This window comes from Oncorhynchus gorbuscha, linkage group LG18, assembly GCF_021184085.1.
Source record: "Oncorhynchus gorbuscha isolate QuinsamMale2020 ecotype Even-year linkage group LG18, OgorEven_v1.0, whole genome shotgun sequence".
Classification (NCBI taxonomy): Eukaryota; Metazoa; Chordata; class Actinopteri; order Salmoniformes; family Salmonidae; genus Oncorhynchus; species Oncorhynchus gorbuscha.
The window spans coordinates 36,017,603-36,035,407 of NC_060190.1; the positions used below are offsets into that span (position 1 = coordinate 36,017,603).

General features: G+C 43.2%; 1 protein-coding gene across 9 annotated transcripts in view; it reads right to left on the reverse strand.

The window, feature by feature from the left end:
- Positions 1-17,805, reverse strand: part of LOC124003028 (plasma membrane calcium-transporting ATPase 1-like) — a 159,566-nt gene that overhangs the window by 69,984 nt on the left and 71,777 nt on the right. The window lies entirely within an intron of this gene.

Sequence of the window (17,805 nt, forward strand, 5' to 3'; positions counted from 1 at the left end):
TTGGGTACTTTTTCCAACCACTGTCTATAGGTTGCTGTATAAGTCTGGGTACAAACGTCTAAAATTACTTTTGTAGTGAAACATCTACATCACCCTTTCTTTATCTGAGGATAAACATGACAACAATGGCTGTTGCCATACCAAACAGAACCAAGTCGAGCTGACAGTTCAAACACACCCATCCACACCCCATGTCAGCCTCCCACTGCTGTCACAAGCTGCTAGACAACCACTGCCAAAGACTTTGAATTTCAGTTGGACAAAACCACACATCGGTCCAACAAAACATAATATCCCTTTGGTACATTTTTCATCAATCAAACCGCTAGATCATCTGATATTGTCCTATTAAGTTGAAAAATATTTTTTTAATACATTCTGAGTAAGATATCATCACCTCATGGAAATCTTATGATTCATAAATGTTGCAAATAAATCTAGAAAACTGCAATTAAAAAAAAATACAAAAAGGAGGTCAGTCAATGAGATCCCATGAGGCGTTTGAAATTATCACAAGGGTGTTGAACACATTGGGCGCATCCCAAAATGGCAAGCTACTCCCTATGAAGTGCACTACTTTTGACCAGGGCCCATAGGGAATCGGGTGTCATTGGGGATGGAGCTGTCATGACTGTTTCCTGTCCTCTGGGATTGAATGTTGGAAGGATCAGACAGTGAATCAATTATGCTTTAGTCACTCCCACATTGGTCCAGGATTTAACCACTCTCCCTGCTTCGTTCAATCTTTCACTCAGCAGCTTTACACTATGGCCTCGTTGTATCAATCTCCCTCGTAGTTCAAGGTCTATTCAAATAGATCAGCTACTGAGATATGTGGCTAGCTATGGAGAACTGGTGAGGTGTATAGGATACATGGATAGTACAGCACACTAACAGTTATACAATATCAATAAGTTCAGAATACATTTAGTATTGACATGGCTAGTTATGGTAGTGCATGACTGGTGAGTAGCTCCACAACTAAAGGCAGCTAGTCATGCTAACATGCTGATGTATTACACTGCTGATATGCAGAACTGTAGTTAGCTATGCTAACCGGATAAATGTGAGAACGAGCTGGATGAGCAAAACACAGTATACAGAGTCCCAGCCCTCTACGACAGATGCCCCTTAAAACCACCATCATATTGCTTTCCCGCTACTGTGAGCCAGCTGGACAACCGGAGGGAGGGAGGGAGGGATGGAGGGTTAGAGGGGGGCATGGGGTGGGTGAGGCAGTGGGGAAGAAAGGCAGAAGGTGAGGGAAGTGTGAGGGGGGGGGGGGACTGTCTTATGTTGCTAAAAACAGCTGGACGTAATGACGTCAAACCCCCCCAAAATATTGTTATGCAAAAACCTTGAGTGTCAAATAAAAATAGAGTGGTTGAAGTATTTCCATTATTCAGGCAAGTTGCATATTAATACATTGTCGACGGTCTGTATACCCTCCCACCTATCTGTTCCACGTCTCAGGAAGACCGCAAAAACAGCATGGATAGAAGGCACTAATTTAATCATATTTGCCATATTCTAATCATTTTCATGTGCCAATGTATCCCACCGGTTCGTGCCATGGTGAAACTTGCACTCCTGTAGATCTGAAATAATTTGATGACGAAACTTGCACTCCTGTAGATCTGAAATAATTTGATGACGAAACTTGCATCCAGCCAGCCAGAAAATCAAGATGAAGCAATTCAGGCATTCTTGAAAGTAAAGACAACGCTTGTCCTGCAAAGAAGCATTATTTTTATAGTTTAAAAATAGATTTAGCAAGCAGTAGGAATTTTGAATTCAAATAGAGTTCAAAAAAACAAATCGTTCCCATTATGATTTTTTACAATAAAGAAAGTTCAGCAAGATAAAAATTCACCCATCGAACAGTTCTTGACAACATTTCTCCGATAGTTGCCGTGACCATTAAACATGTCACAATGTTTTTTGTTGTTGTGACATTGCTTTTGTCAAATAAAATTGGGTCAACGGAAATCTGCCTATAGTTTTGATACAGCAACCTCCAATAGCTAACAGAGAATTTACAGTACCAGTCAAAAGTTGACAGACCTACTCAGTCAAGGGATTTTCTTTATTTGTACTATTTTTTACATTGTAGAATAATAGTGAAGACATCAAAACTATGAAATAACACATATGGAATCATGTAGCAACCCAAAAAAGTATTAAGCAAATCAAAAAACATTTTTTTTAGATTCTTCCTAGTAGCCACCCTTTCCCTTGACAGCTTTGCACACTCTTGGCATTCTCTCAACCAGCATCATGTGGTAGTCACCTGGAATGCATTTAAATTAGCAGGTGTGCATTGTAAAAAGTTATTTTGTGGAATTTCTTCCCTTCTTAGTGCGTTGTGTTATGACAAGGTAGAGGTGGTATACAGAAGATAGCCCTATTTGGTTAAAGACCAAGTCCATATTATAGCAATCAATAACAGCTCAAATAAGCAGAGACGACAGTCCATCATTACTTTAAGACATGAAGGTCAGTCAATTCGGGAAATTTCATGGTCAAATTGCAGCAAAGACACCACTTCTAAAGGACACCAATAAGATACTTGCTTGGGCCAAGAAACTTGAGCAATGGACAATAGACCAGTGGAAATCTGTCCTTTGTTCTGATGAGTCCAAATTTGAGATTTTTGGTTCCAACCACTGTGTCTTTGTGAGACGCAGAGCAGGTGAACGGATGACCTCTGCCTGTGTGGTTCCCCCCGTGAAGCATGCAGGATGTGTGATGATGCTTTGCTGGTGACACTGTCTGTTATTTGTTGATAATTCAAAAGGCACACTTAACCAGCATGGCAACAACAGCATTCTGCAGCGATACAACATCCCATCTGGTTACACTTAGTGGGACATTCATTTGTTTTTCAAACAGGACAATGACCCAAAACACCCCTCCAGGCTGTGTAGGGGGTATTTGACCAAGACCGAGAATGACGGAGTGCTGCATCAGATGACCTGGCCTTCACAATCACCCGACCTCAACCCAGTTGAGATGGTTTGGGACGAGTTGGACCGCAGAGTGAAGGAAAAGCAGTCAACAAGTGCTCAACATATGTAGGAACTCCTTCAAGACTGTTTGAAAAGCATTCCAGGTGAAGCTGGTTGAGAGAATGCCAAGAGTGTGCAAAGCTGCCATCAAGGAAAAGGGTGGCTACTTTGAAGAAACTCAAATATAATATATATTTAGATTTGTTTAACACTTTTTTTGGTTACTAAATGATTCCATGTGTTATTTCATAGTGTTATTTTGATGTCTTCACTATTATTCTACAATGTAGAATATAGTACAAATACATAATAAAAACCCTCGAATGAGTAGGTGTGTCCAAACTTTGGACTGGGACACATAAATGATTTCACATAGAATGGAACAGGTATGGTAGGGAGCATAGAGGCAACGAGATGGGATTTTCATTGTAAAATGCATCTGAAGATTTTTTTTAGCAGAGTTCAAACTGTCATGTAAAGCATTGCTATCCTGTTGTCTACTATAATAAAGTAAACATCTAACATTACTTAATTATTTTGGGGTTCATTTAGTATTTAGTAGCCTATGCATAATTGATTGAGAAATAACACAGCCCTAAAGTGAACAGTTGAAATTAATCAAGACAGCTGATCGGATTCGATAAAAAGTTAAAGATTCTGTTGCATTTAAAAAAATGTAACACAGTATGTAACACACTTAAATGTCAAACAACTATGGAATAACATTGTTTGATTTAGTGACCGGTGTGTTAGAACTGTTTATGTTTTATTAAACAAAGAGAAATTACAAACCAGGTTTTCATAGGTTTTGCTTATTGACATGCAATTTTGATTGGTAAGGCTTCACGTCAGCATGGTGTTGACAAAATGTGTCACGTCTGCTAAGTAGAAGTCTCCTTTGGAGACTGTCACTACAGACCTAAATGACTTACATCTAGTAGCATAATACAAAGGTTATAAATGGAATATACACAATTTACGGTTATTGTAGAAGATATTAAAACTGTACAAGAAGCAAACATTGGGTGACTTGATGACAGCGATTGTTTTCCAGGCCCTCCTCCGTCGATGCTACTTGTTGAGCCTAGAAAGTGGACAGCTGAGAAGATGGGCTAGAATAAGATGTAATGACTTTGCCCGTTTGGGTGAGGGTCATAAAACCCCTTTTCTCTCTCTTCCCCTCAGCAGTTTATGACCCCCTCCATGAATACCAAAACTCTCCCTCTCCACTCTATAGAATGGACTTTGCAATAAATCATCTGTTACCACAGAGAGAGACTTTGCAAACTTAAAAAGGTTGGGAAATGGAACAATATTTCTGTAATCCAACCAGTTGAAAGTGTCCATTGGTACAGATCAGTTGTTTTCTGGGACATTATATCTGATGATAGGATGACATAAATTGTATCGTGGAAAGTCTACACATTCTAGTTATCAGATTCACATTGAATTGTTGTGCAATTTAAATGTTTCAATATAAGATAAAATGTCATTTTAGCCTACTAAATGAGAGAATTGTTTTCACAAGTAATGTATGCCCATCCAGGGGCCACGCCCAAGTGAACAGACATTGGTTGGAGAGGGATGAAACATGCCCTTCTCTTCCCCAGTATAAAGCCCCCATGACCCAATTCACGTCAGACTAAGCAAACCTAAGCGTGAGCTGTGGTTTCAAATGGTTAGGACCCCTACAAAACGATAAGACTAGAAAACCATCCCATGTGGAGCATTGGCTACATGGCTGGAAATGGTTCAACTCTGAGAGTATTGATTCACTACAGAATGAGTGAGAAATTCTAGACGACACTAATTACTAGACTGCGGCTAGAAATGACAAACCTGGGACGAGAACACCGACAACCGCCGAAGCAACTATTCCATGAGAACATTTCTGAACGGTACTCGGAAGTATCCATTCTAAACATCTACAACCACGAAAGACTTTGTGACTTCTGGGAAAGTTAATCAGAGACTGATGAACCCTACAGGATGATCGAGGATTCCAACAGAAGACAACAACGACATACTGGGGTAAATATAAATTGCAATTTATTTCCGAATGAGTGGCCATTCATAGACAAAGGATTAGCATTTCAATGAATAAAATTATAGACTGTAATGAATCCATTTGTCTTTCCCGCTCTCTCAGTCCCACCCCTTTCTCTTTGTCTACCAAGCTGTCATATCGGCTTAGCCCACTGGGGATTTCTCAATCATTGTTGGTAACCAATATCTATCGTTTCTTTTTATGTATTTCTGTGATTATTTAGTTAGTAAATAAATAAGCCAATTTGTATATTGCTGATTAATAATTAATGCTAGGGTTCATGCAGATAACCAAGAATTTTACAACCTTCAGATGAGACTGATAGAAGGTAACAATTAATAATCATGAATGGAAGACTAATTGATAAGATATGAAAATATCTGAATAGTCGATACGGGAAATACCACGTGATTATAATAGACCATTTGCATACTGTTGGATGGTTAGGCCTACTATATGCACACAGCCTTCCAGATGCACGCCCACAGATAAGGCTAAGAACTGCAACTCCTTCATGGTTAAATGATCTATCTTGAATGGAAAACAACAACTACTCACACAAAGGTTCTCTCTTCCTATCTGATCAACTCTCACCATCTACACCAGAGACGACACAGACATTGTCAGCTAATCGTGAACTCTGTTGAAATGGCACTCACTACTTCCTGTTGGAGGGAGTGATACTGAACAGAGTCCACCGCAGGGAGCTAGTGTGCACGGATGTCTCGCTAGCGGATTGGGGGGCAGTGTTCAGAGGAATGACAGCGAGCGGACGCTGGAGACCCCATGGAGTGGCAAGCACATCAATGTGCTGGAGATCAGGGCGGTTCGCCTGGCACTCCAATAGCTCCAGAAGCATGGAAGGGAAGCATGTTCTGGTCAGATCAGACAACGCGGTAGCGGCGTATATCAATCACCATGGCGGACTGAGATCATGGCACCTCCACAAAATGGCTTCCGAGCTCTTGCTGTGGGCTTAGACCCCGGTTAACGCACGTCCACGAGGTCTTGAACCATGTAGCGAACCTGCTTTTGAGAAATGGCCTGCTGAAGGAGGACTAGAGTCTACACCCTCAGTTGGTGTTAGAGCTGTGGGAAAGGTTTGGGAGAGGGCAGGTGGACCTGTTTGCATTCATTGTCCCAGCTGGTTGTAGATGTCAGACAACAAGATCTTAACTGGCTGAATCAGAAATTATGAATCAGGGTTGGACTGAAAACCTAGAGGACAGTAGATCTCCAGGAAGAGTATTGGGCAGCCCTGCTCTAGACCCTCTGGGTTTGGACGCCCTCGCTCACGATTGACCAGCAACAACACTTTGTGTTTCCACAATTTCCCCTGATCACAGCTACGCTAGACAGGGTCAACTTGAAGGGCCACCGGCGGCTCTTGATAGCCATATACTGCTCTCCAGGTTTATGGAGAGAGTTAGTCTGTGTCTAGTGAAGGCCCCTTCGGTGCGAAACTGAGACCTTGACGTGGTGCTGTCTGCACCTTGCTAGGCCACCTTCTGAGCCCCTGGGTTAGCGTCTTTGAAGCACTGATCCATAAAGGTGGCATTTCTGTTGGCTATTACCTCAACTAAGAGGCTTAGTGAACTTCATGCTCTTTCAGTGAGCACTGAATGTTTCCGAATGGGTGCAAACAAGTGCAGTGTTATCCTCCGGCCTTGCCCCTCTCATGTCAAAGGTCCTGTCTTACAGACATGTGAACCGGCCCTCACATTTACCGTCCATGGCTGCAAGTGGGCTGGATTTTTACCCAAGTTTGCTGTGCCCGGTGAAGGCACATGACACTTACGTTACACAGACTAAGACAAAATGACAGTCGGATCAGCTGTTCGTATGTTATGGTGAGAGTTCTGGGGAAGAGCCTATCGAAACAGAGATTCTCACATTGGATTGTGGACACTATTACTACAGCATATCCGCTGGCTGGCCGGCCTTTGCCATCTGCTGTAGTGGCACATTCTACTAGAGGAGTAGGTACATCATGGGCCCTGCCCCGAGGAGTTTCCCTTGATGAAATTTGTGCCTCGGCAAGTTGGGCGTCGTCTAGCACTTTTGCTAGGTACTATCGAGTCAATGGGGCTGCCGCGGACCAGGTCAGGATAGCCGTGTTGGGTGTTGCCTCCACTTCCTTAGAGGGGGATGGAGGGGCACAGCAACCATGACTGCCCTGAGTTCAGTCCGACAAGATTATGCTCGTCTGGCCATGCCTAGTTCACGATTAATCTGGTATTGTGATGCCATATTGGAGTGATCAAATACAGACGACGCAATCGCAATCACACTGCCCTAACCCATCTGGACAAGAGGAATACCTTTGTAAGAATGCTGTTCATCAACTACAGCTCAGCATTTAACACCATAGTACCCTCCAAACTCGACATTAAGCTCGAGACCCTGGGTCTCGACTCCGCCCTGTGCAACTGGGTCCTGGACTTCCTGACGGGCAGCCCCGAGGTGGTGAGGGTAGGAAACAACCACTCCACAAGGGTGCGTTCTCATCCCTCTCCTGTTCTCCCTGTTCAACCATGACTGTGATTATGCATGCCTCCAACTCAATCATCAAGTTTGCAGACCACACTACAGTGGTAGGCTTGATTACCAACAACGATGAGACGGCCTACAGGGAGGAGGTGAGGGCCCTCGTAGTGTGGTGTCAGGAAAATAACCTCACACTCAATGTCAACAAAACAAAAGGAGATGATTGTGGACTTCAGGAAACAGCAGAAGGAGCAGCCCCCTTTCCACATCGATGGGACAGTAGTGGAGAAGGTGGAACGTTTTAAGTTACCCGGCATACACATCACAGACAAACTGAAAAGGGCCACCCACACAGACAGCGTGGCGAAGGCGGCGCAGCAGCGCCTCTTCAACCTCCCGAGGCTGAAGAAATTTGGCTCGTCATCAAAAACACTCAAACTTCTACAGATGCACAATTGAGAGCATCCTGTCGGGCTCTATCACCGCCTGGTACGGCAACTGCTCCGCCCACAACCGTAAGGCTCTCCAGAGGATAGTGAAGTCAGTACAGGTGCATCAAAGCGGGGACCGAGAGACTGAAAAACAGCTTCTATCTCAAGGCCATCAGACTATTAAACAGCCATCACTAACATTAAGTGGCTGCTGCCAACATACTGACTCATCTCTAGCCACATTAATAATTGGATGTAATAAATGTATCACTAGCCACTTTAAACAATGCCACTTTATATAATGTTTACATACCCTACATTATATACATTTGAGATGAGTACTCTATACCATCTACTGCATCTTGCCTATGCCATTCGGCCATCACTCATCCATATATTTTTGTGTACATTTTCGTATTCATTCCTTTACACTTGTGTGTATAAGGTAGTTGCTGTGAAATTGTTAGATTACTTTTTATATATTACTGCATGGTCGGAACTAGAAGCACAATACTTTCACTACACTCACGTTAACATCTGCTAACCATGTGTATGTTTAAATTGAATTTCACTATTAGTTTTACACAAATAATTGTAAATATTCAGCAATAAAATTGCCAATTGTTAATGTTTTCTTTAAAGTACTGATGATGGGTGTACTGTTGCTTGTAAGTGTTGTGTCTGTGTGCTTACTGTGACTGTCACCCTGATATTAGCCACTAGGTAGCTACTTCCGACGCGTTGCAGGACAAGTAGTGATTGGCAAGAGGGAGTGAAGGACACTGTATCCCAGTGTTGTTGCCATTCACGCCCGCCACATTGAATAGACTGCATGTATGTATCAAAGTGACATCTAGATGGTTATCAATTAGTAATTTCTTGTTTCGGTTACTATCCTTCCTAAAGTCATGGCTACAGCTACCACCGGCCACACATTGATAAAGCTGCCCAGTGGGAAGGTTGGCAAGGACCTCGATACAAACACCGGTGCACTGGTCGCCATGTTAGCTACCGCCAGCAATACAGATTCCCAGGCACCTCAATACAACCTAGACATTCGCACCGATTTATTGACTCGTCATGCAGCCCAATCAGCCACGCAAAATGGTCTTGAGTGGCAACAAATCTGCCCAATCAGCTGATTCCATACACCCACTCCTTTTGACACACCCACGCGCCCATACACCGGTCGCCACATTGGCTTGCAGCTACCCATACTTGCTTTACAGCCCTACCAGACTGTTAACCGTGTTGCAAACATCCATGTAAGCTCACGAGAATCAGGTGGCTTGTGAGGCTAGAGGAGGAATGTGCTGTGGCCAAATAAAATAAGGAAAAAGAGGGGGAGAAAAAAAGCCCCAAAACAAAGCACCGCTGCCAAGCGCTCTCTGGTTGGCTATCTGTCAGGATCTGAGTCTAGTCTGGAGATTGGGTGCTATCAGAAGTGACAGAGTATTGTCTGTGGACACTGGCTGTCTGCCTAGAGTCCTGTTCTGTTCGTCTGGCCTCCCAGTTACCATGATAAATGTGAAGCGTTGCTGTCACTTTTTCATCCCTCTATTTCCATGGGCAGTGATACGGGAGCAGGTGCAGAGGGAGGATAGAGGGAGGGAGAGGAAGAGGAAAATAGGTATAGAGGAGGCCGTATGGAAAGAAAGAAAGAATGAGAGAGCGAGAGAAAGCGAGAGAGGAAAACTGGAAATCCATCTTGCCGCAGCCTGACAGAAAACACATACAAGACAACCGTCGTTCAGCGAAGTCGAGGGGTTATGGGATGGATACTGTGAACCATCAGATCCTCCTCTCCACCCTCTCCGAGTTGGGTATCTCCGGCGCGGCCCAAGCTTGGATTGCGTCCTACCTGACAGGTCGCTCCTACCAGGTGGCGTGGCGAGAATCTGTCTCCTCACCACGCGCTCTCACCACTGGTGTCCCCCAGGGCTCTGTTCTAGGCCCTCTCCTATTCTCGCTATACACCAAGTCACTTGGCTCTGTCATAACCTCACATGGTCTCTCCTATCATTGCTATGCAGACGACACACAATTAATCTTCTCCTTTCCCCCTTCTGATGACCAGGTGGCGAATCGCATCTCTGCATGTCTGGCAGACATATCAGTGTGGATGACGGATCACCACCTCAAGCTGAACTTCGGCAAGACGGAGCTGCTCTTCCTCCCGGGGAAGGACTGCCCGTTCCATGATCTCGCCATCACGGTTGACAACTCCATTGTGTCCTCCTCCCAGAGCGCTAAGAACCTTGGCGTGATCCTGGACAACACCCTGTCGTTCTCAACTAACATCAAGGCGGTGGCCCGTTCCTGTAGGTTCATGCTCTACAACATCCGCAGAGTACGACCCTGCCTCACACAGGAAGCGGCGCAGGTCCTAATCCAGGCACTTGTCATCTCCCGTCTGGATTACTGCAACTCGCTGTTGGCTGGGCTCCCTGCCTGTGCCATTAAACCCCTACAACTCATCCAGAACGCCGCAGCCTGTCTAGTGTTCAACCTTCCCAAGTTCTCTCACGTCACCCCGCTCCTCCGCTCTCTCCACTGGCTTCCAGTTGAAGCTCGCATCCGCTACAAGACCATGGTGCTTGCCTACGGAGCTGTGAGGGGAACGGCACCTCAGTACCTCCAGGCTCTGATCAGGCCCTACACCCAAATAAAGGCACTGCGTTCATCCACCTCTGGCCTGCTCGCCTCCCTACCACTGAGGAAGTACAGTTCCCGCTCAGCCCAGTCAAAACTGTTCGCTGCTCTGGCTCCCCAATGGTGGAACAAACTCCCTCACGACGCCAGGACAGCGGAGTCAATCACCACCTTCCGGAGACACCTGAAACCCCACCTCTTTAAGGAATACCTAGGATAGGATAAAGTAATCCTTCTCACCCCCCCCTCCCCCCCTTAAAATATTTAGATGCACTATTGTAAACTGGCTTTTCCACTGGATGTCATAAGGTGAATGCACCAATTTGTAAGTCGCTCTGGATAAGAGCGTCTGCTAAATGACTTAAATGTAAATGTAAATGGATGGCAGCCACAGAGGGGGCCAATGAATAATTTGGGAGAAGTTGCCGTGGAAAACAGAAGAAGCGAATGATGAGGTGTCTGGGATTTCAGGGGCATTGTCTGCACACAGACAAACATGACACAGCAATGGGTTTGTCAGGCTAGGCAACAAAAAAAAGTTGCCAGGTTGAGTCATCGTCACCATTTATAGGCTTTTACAAAATATATATTTTTACATTTAACCTTTATTTAACTAGGCAAGTCAGTTAAGAACAAATTGTTATTTACAATGACGGCCTACCCGGACTACACTGGGCCAATTGTGAGCCGCCCTATGGGTCTCCCAATCACTGCCCGGTGTGATGCAGCCTGGATTCAAACCAAGGACTGTATTGACGCACCTTGCATTGAGATGCAGTGCCTTAGACCGCTGAGCCACTCGGGAGCCCAAATAGTCTGAGGCAAAAATCAACAGATAGGTGTTTTATTTGTCACATGCACCGGACATGTGCAGTCAAACGCCTTTATAGTCTTGGGTTGCCAGTTTGGGAGACATCTCTTAGTGATCTTTTAACAGGGTATTACGTGGAATAATGTATTTCTGTGGATGAAACTTAATTTCTGAGTAGAAGAACACATATTTCTGTGAGTAGCCTAAAACATAAATCAAAGCACAAACTACTTATCAAGCAGCATGGCCACATGCTGATTACATGGGTTTCTGTTCAAATGTGTATTATTATTTGCTCACTTTGCGTTTTATGGGAACACATGCCTTCTCCTGACACTTGCTAGTGGCAGCAGATTTGCAGAGGAACACGCTGTGAATGTAAAGATGACGACGTCCGGCTTTCCCTTCAGAAAGGGGAAAATGGATCGAGTTGATGAGATTATTCTCTGTTGTCTATAGCCCCAAAACTCAACTCTGGACCTCGAAGCCAGTTCCACTGCTTTTTATTTTATTTTTCTACTCCAATCAGGGACTGATTTAGACCTGGGACACCAGGTGTGTGCAATTAATTATCAGTAAGGTAAGAGTTGAATACCCAGGGGCCCAGTTTCCCGATAGCGATGGAATTTAGGCTTAGGAGTGTTTTAACGATGCATTTTGCCTACAACGGACAAATATTTAACATGCGTTTCCCAAAACACCGCGGAGAGAGAACGGTCGCTACGTGCAATGTTGGAGCATGTGTCGATATACAGTTGAAGTCAGAAGTTTACATAAACTTAGGATGGAGTCATTAAAACTAGTTTTTCAACCACTCCACAAATGTATTGTCAACAAACTAGTTTTGGCAAGTCGGTTAGGACATTACATTGTACATGACAAGTAATTTTTCCAACATTTATTTACAGACAGATTATATATTATTATATTATTATTATTATATATTTCACAGTATCACAATTCCAGTGGGTCAGAAGTTTACATACACTAAGTTGCCTGTGCCATTAAACAGCTTGGAAAATTCCAGAAAGTGATATGGCTTTAGAAGCTTGTTCCCTGTGGTAATAGGCTAATTGACATCATTTGAGTCAATTGGAGGTGTACCTGTGGATGTATTTTCAAGGCCGACCTTCAACCTCAGCACCTCTTTGCTTGACATCATGGGAAAATCAATAGAAATCAGCCAAGACTACTACAATTCTTTTTCTGATCTCCACAAGTCTGGTTCATCATTGGGAGCAATTTCCAAATGCCTGATGCCACGTTGATTTGTACAAACAATAGTGCACAAGTATAAAAAACATGGGACCACGCAGCCATCATAACGCTCAAGAAGGAGATGTGTTCTGTCTCCTAGAGATAAATGTACTTTGGTGCGAAGAAGTGCAAATCAATCCAATTGTGAAGATGCTGGAGGAAACGGGTACAAAAGTATCTATATCCACAGTAAAACGAATCCTATATCGACATATACCGCTCAGCAAGCAAGAAGCTACTGCTCCAAAACCACCATAAAAAAGCAAGACTACGGTTTGCAACTGCATATGGGGACAAAGATTGTACTTTTTGGAGACATGTCCTCTGGTCTGATGAAACAAAAATAGAACTGTTTGGCCACAATGACCATCATTATGTTTGGAGGAAAAAGGGAGGCTTGCAAGCCGAAGAACACCATCCCAACCGTGAAGCACGAGGGAGGCAGCATCATCTTGTGGGGGTGCTTTGCTACAGGAGGGACTGGTGCACTTCACAAAATAGATGGCATCATGAAGCAGGAAAATTATGTGAATATATTTAAGCAACATCTCAAGACATCAGTCAGGAAGTTAAAGCTTGGTCGCAAATGGGTCTTCCAAATGGACAATGACCCCAAGCATACTTCCAAAGTTGTGGCAAAATGGCTTAAGGACAACAAAGTTAAAGTATTGGAGTGTCCTTCACAAAGCCCTGACCTAATTCCTATAGAAAATCTGTGGGCAGAACTGAAACTGTGAGCAAGGAGGCCTACAAAACTGACTCAGTTACACCAGCACTGTCAGGAGGAATGGGCAAACATTCACCAAACTTATTGAGGGAAGCTTGTGGAAGGCTACCCAAAACGTTTGAACCAAGTTAAACAATTTAGAGGCAATGCTACCAAATACTAATTGAGTGTATGTCAACATCTGACCTACTGGGAATGTGATTAAAGAAATAAAAGCTGAAATAAATCACTCCACTATTATTCTAAAATTTCACATTCTTAAAATAAAAGTGGTGATCCTAACCTAAAAAAAACAGGCAATTTTTACGAGGATTAAATGTCAGGAATTGTGAAAAACTTACTTTAAATCTATTAGGCTAAGGTGTATGTAAACTTCAGACTTCAACTGTTAATGAGATCAAAAGAAAGGGAGCGTTGCTCTAGGATCAGCATTCTTTATTCAAATCTTACCTTAGTATTATTTCACAATACTGACGACAGATGAGCTTATAGACAAATATTTCCACCTACGGCTGCACATTTTGACGCAAGGTTATTCTAACGCTTACCTGATAAAAATGCATTAAACCTCTGATTTGGCACATCATGCCATATACCGAGACAAATTACAGACAGTAGCCTAGCCTAGCTTACAAATAGTAAAAAAAAATAACTCGATTGAACACGAAATGTATTTCAATATGATTAAAATAGGCCCACAGCCTACTCTTTATTTTTTTAACGCAGTTCTCAGTTTCCATTTGACTCATATTTGCATAAGTCACGTGGTTGTATCAATTGCAGACATTGGCAACTCTGTACTGAAGTTCTCGGTCAGTAGAGATGGATACACCATGTGATTCTGTTTAGCTGAGATCTTCTGTGTTAAAAAATGACACGGAAGGGCATCCTTTCCGTCCTTTCCATCCTTTCCTCTCCTCCTTCAGTCTGACCCATGCCCTTCCATCTTATCTCCTCCGTTTCTCTTTCAATCCCCCTCTCCATGTGTGGATCACCGACTTCAATGTGCTGCTACATATGGCCGCTCATCAGGGTAAACAGCTAGCCAATTGAGAGTCAAACCCACCCACCTCCTCTTCGCCCCCCCCCCTTCTCCTGTCTCTCCCTTCCTGCTGAAGCAATACTTGGGTTCTTCCATCCATAAAAGTCAGCCATTACACACACACACACACACACACACACACACACACACACACACACACACACACACACACACACACACACACACACACACACACACACACACACACACACACACACACACACACACACACACACACACACACACACACACACACACACACACACACACACACACACACACACACCCGCTCTCCCTTCCTGGGTTCTGATAAAGTGCCCTCCGTGCCAACTGGCCTGTGAAGCCTGCTACTGCATATCTCTCCTTCCTTCTGTCAATCTTCCCTTGCTCCATCTCCCTTTATATCCCTCGTTCATTCTCCCTGCCTCCACTTCTCTATCATTCCCTCTCCATCATTCGGTCACCTTTATTCTCCTCACAACATCTCCCCGCTCCTTCTCCCTCACTTCCCTCCCTCTTAGTGTTGAGCGATTAGCTGAGATTTCTTTTCAGTTTTGAATTATTAGCCAATCTGGAACTTAGCCGGTAGTTTGTAGTTTTAAAAATGAAAATAGTCAACATGATTTACCGTAGAAAACGTGGTAATAAACTACAATGACCATAATACAATTTGTCCCTCTTGACACACAGATCTCGTGAGAGGAGGGAACGGCAGAGCACGACGTTAGGGAGACAGTGGAAGGATAGGGAAAGAGACGGAAACAGTTGCCTCTCTCTAGTCGACAATACATCTGATTGTTTTAAATGTAATCCGTCTTGAAAGTATGCCTTATCTACTTTGAAGAACTACTAAAGTAGTGCTTTCGTCAGACAGCATAGCCAGCTAGCAAGCCCAATTAGGATGGCTCATTGGGGAGCACAGAGATACACAGGTGACTGCTCAAATAAAGGAAATGCCAACATAAAGTGTCTTAATAGGGCCACCATGCCAGAACAGCTTCAATGCACCTTGACATAGATTCTACAAGTGTCTGGAACACTATGGGAGGGATGTGACACCATTCTTCCTCAAGAAATAGCATAATTTGGAAAATGCTGTCTCAGGCGGCGCTCGAGAATCTCTCGTGTTCAATTGGGTTGAGATCTGGTGACTGAGACGGCAATGGCATAAGGTTTACATAATTTATGCTCATTAAACCATTAAGTGACAACTCTTGCCCAGGGGGCCATAAAATCATGGAAGCTCTGCAGATTTTGTTGTGAGGATACAGAATCAATAGACCAGGTTCAGGAATGGCTGAAAATGCATAGCATTGATCTAAAATTGACCCTAGAAATAGTACTGTGAGGAGATCTGGAGAGACCGGGTCAGTCAATTACTAATATGCTAATACACTTAGTAAAAGTATTTATCTATCTTCAACACACAAATCTATAGATTCTATTCGATTAGATAGAAATTGTGTGTTTAAACATCATATGCATAGTTGAAAGATATGTGTTGCGTAGAAACCCGAAGTGGGTGGCCAGCAGAGATAGATGGGATGGGCTGAGGGAAGCTGAGGGTTAGTATGTGGAATTGGAGACAAGTGGGAGTGGAGTTGCTGTGTGTGAGAGAGAGAGAGAGAGAGTGATGGTCAAAAGATCAAATTTAAAAAAAAGTCTAAATAAAACATATTAAAAGTACATTTGAATGACACAGGTGTTTGTACACGTCTATACACAAACTACCGTTCAAATAAAACACATACAAGAACACACACATACATGTAATAGTGCCAGACATGCACACAAACATATACAGTTGGCATTGCTGTTATGATTTCAGTTGTCCTTGATGTCCTTTGCTTTAAATGTATTATTTTTTATATATTTTTTTGCATTGTTGTTTTCTCTGTCTTTTCCTTTTTTCTCTTTAGTTCATGCTCTTAGTTGTTGGTGCATTGGGGGGTTCTTGGGGGTGGGGAATGGAGTTAATTGCATTGGGGGGGGGGGAGGGTCTTGGAAGGTTTGGGTTTCGCAAGATTGTGATCATGAAAAAAGACACTGACGTATATTTTATATCACTATCATGCACAAACACCCTCACACAATAAGGATGGCTCTGTTGCGGCAAGACTGATACATGTTTGATAGTGTCTTGATGCTGTATTGTTTGTCCTTCATGTTCTAATAATTTAAATGTTACCCCTTCCTTGTGTTTTCCGTTATAAATAATAATAAATAAATTAAAAAAAAAATATTTAAAAAACTCTTGCCCTGTGGATGGTGGCCCACCCAGCAATTTTTTATACAAGACCCTACGCATGATGCAATGTTATTTGCTTAATTAGCTCAGGAACCCCACCTGTGTGGAAGCACCTGCTTTCAAAATACTTTGTATCCCTTTTTTAATTGTTTCCATTATTTTGGCAGTTACCTGTAAATGGTGGCTGCTACTGCCCAAGCAGAGATGAGGTGACTTGAAATAAAATAATAAAGTCATCAAATAAAAAGAAATGTAATAAACACAACTTATTTTATTAAAGTAAAGGATTGCTATTTTTTATGAAATAGCTATAATAAAGTCATCATACTAAAACAAATATGCATTTATTGTACTAAATAATGTAAAAAAAATCTCAAAACGAAATTTAAAACTGTCAACATTGTCCAAAAACTGAACAAACCTCAAATCACTAATCACTCAGCAATACACCCTCCCTCATTTCCCTCTCTCAATCTCTCCTGTAAGCAGTGTTAAAGTTGACAAAACCGGAACAGTCCAATAAGGGTTGATGCCCACCCTCCGTGTGTCAATGTTTTACTGTTAACGGCCTGTGCCGCCTTTTTACTGCAAAGGCAGCCAAGTGTTTTTATGTGCGCTCCGACACTTTTACTGGGTTGGGAATTAGTCCCAGAGCATCTGAGGCTTCCCAGAGGTAGAGCTTCTCCAGCACAAAAGAGAACACTATCTGTATAGACATGTACAACAATTTATTTTTTGGCGTTTCTCCCTCTAAAAACTTCTTCCCGAGCCATGTTTGAAACCATGGTGACCACATTGTTGTACTTGTGCACCATGTATCGTCAGAAATTTAAACGGACTCTCAGCAAACATTTTAGGGGTGTAAGATTAAAGAAGTCACTTTGACATGCCCCCATAGTTCACTGCTAGACCTGATGATAAATACCATCCACTGAGACCGCCCACACCGGGGGAAACACCATAGGGAGCCAATCAAAATAACCCCTCGGGCTCCTTTCCTTCCTCAGTGGCTTCTGGAGGACACAGGCTTCTCTGAATCACTCATCCAGACTGGCGGAATCCCAAAGTTACACCCAAGGGCCCATTACCGGGGGC